We start from the raw sequence: 1756 nt of genomic DNA on the forward strand, positions 1-1756 counted from the left end.
TTTTCTTACAAAATCATGTGAAAGTTTTCATCTTTATGCATATATAACATTTGAGGAACATAAGACTTTATTCTTATTAGCTTTGGTGTTGAATGTTTGCATAAAACTCAGATTAATTGAGCTCTACTCTCTCCATTTCAATTAGTTTTTTTGGTTTTGACTTGACGGGAAGTTTAAGAAAGTAAATTTTGTATAGTTAAGTGGGCTGTTGTGAAGGTCTCTTGAGTGTTTCTTCACTAGTGTGTTAATAGACCACCATAAATTTTTATTAAAAAAAACTACACGACTTAGAAAATATCGACTTCTTTTTTATCGATTAAATATAATGCGTAATCTTTCTTCTCTTTCCCCTTCTCAACAGTCTCTTTCCTCTCTCCCAATGTGTAAGCACAGATGACTCTATCATAATAGGCTAAATTTTTAGTTTCTTTCAATTTATTTCTTCTCTAATACTTGATGAAGCAAATATTGACTGTTATTTGTTTGTATAGGCTATTACAATAAGTCGAGATCTAACTTCAAGTGAGTTACATTTGCACGTTATACACATAATCATGATGGTAAATCTTTTGTTGCTGAGCATTTCCAACTTCTCGACGTAAGTCCATAATTTACATCATTAGATATACTTTTCTCTTATTTTTTTTGTATTGAAATCTGTCAAAATGAAAGAAGCAACAGGAAGTTGGGTCTATTTTAATATCTCCACCTATTAATTACAGGAAAAGCATAAAGGAATTGTACGAAAAAAAAGACTAACTGAATGTGAAATAGATCAATTGGAATCATGTTATGAAGCTACGAGAGGAGTAAAGAAGAAAACAGTCTGTAGTAACACATACCAATTTCAATGGATGTGGATTTGACATTAGTTTATTTTTGACAAAATACTTGAACTTGTGGATGTTTAGACTCAATTATGTGATGCATTTTGCTATCTATATATTTTGAACATTCTAATATAAGTAATTATTTATATGAATGTTGGTTATTTTAATCATTCAATGATTTAGCGTTTCAATAATTTTCTAACAAAATTATTAGCGACAAAAAATTAGTGACTAACTTTTGTCGTTGCTACTAAAAATTTTTAGCGATGGATTATAAAATATAAATTTGATCGCTAAAGACGGCTGCTCAGTCAATCAAACTATGTTGCAACGGATCAGTGATAAAATTTTCTGTCGTAAATTTAGCCACGATAAAAATAAATTTTGAATTTAGCAACGGTATAGCAACAGAATATTTCATTGGTAAAATCAACAATCGATAAGTTCGTCGTGAAGCGGTCATAAGTTTTGCGACAGAATTCATATTTTCGTCGCTAAGAGGCTAGAAATGAGCAATATAGAGAAAGACACAAACCCGTTGCTATTCCGTCGCAATTTTTGTTTAGCGACAGATTTACATAGAATAGCGACCAAATGTGACTGTCGCTAAATATTTTTTTTTGTAGTGTATGTGATGCAAATAAAGCGAATCCTGTTAAGGATAATCATTGTCTGAGGCTTGTTCTGCTAGTTTTCACATTCTGATGGAATAGGTATCTAGACTAGCTGTAAAACGAGCGGACAACTTGAGTCGGCAAGGGACAACTTTACCGGTAGTAGGACTTTTCAGCCTCACTGTTGGTCCTTCCCGTCCTAAATCATGTGTGACTATAGAATCCTTCCCAGGAGCGTTTCCGCATCTCTGGTATCTCAATTTCAGGAGCGTATACCGCATCTCCGAATATGGGTGCGCGAAAGAAGACAAT

General features: G+C 32.9%; 1 non-coding gene across 1 annotated transcript; it reads left to right on the plus strand.

The window, feature by feature from the left end:
• The first annotated feature begins 6 nt into the window (after positions 1–6).
• On the plus strand, positions 7–1005 carry LOC107850653. The gene is made up of 2 exons (XR_007048321.1): positions 7–598; positions 723–1005. It is a non-coding gene; the product is annotated as an uncharacterized LOC107850653 (transcript).
• The last annotated feature ends 751 nt before the right edge of the window (positions 1006–1756 follow it).

Source organism: Capsicum annuum, chromosome 12 (assembly GCF_002878395.1).
Source record: "Capsicum annuum cultivar UCD-10X-F1 chromosome 12, UCD10Xv1.1, whole genome shotgun sequence".
Taxonomy (NCBI): domain Eukaryota; kingdom Viridiplantae; phylum Streptophyta; class Magnoliopsida; order Solanales; family Solanaceae; genus Capsicum; species Capsicum annuum.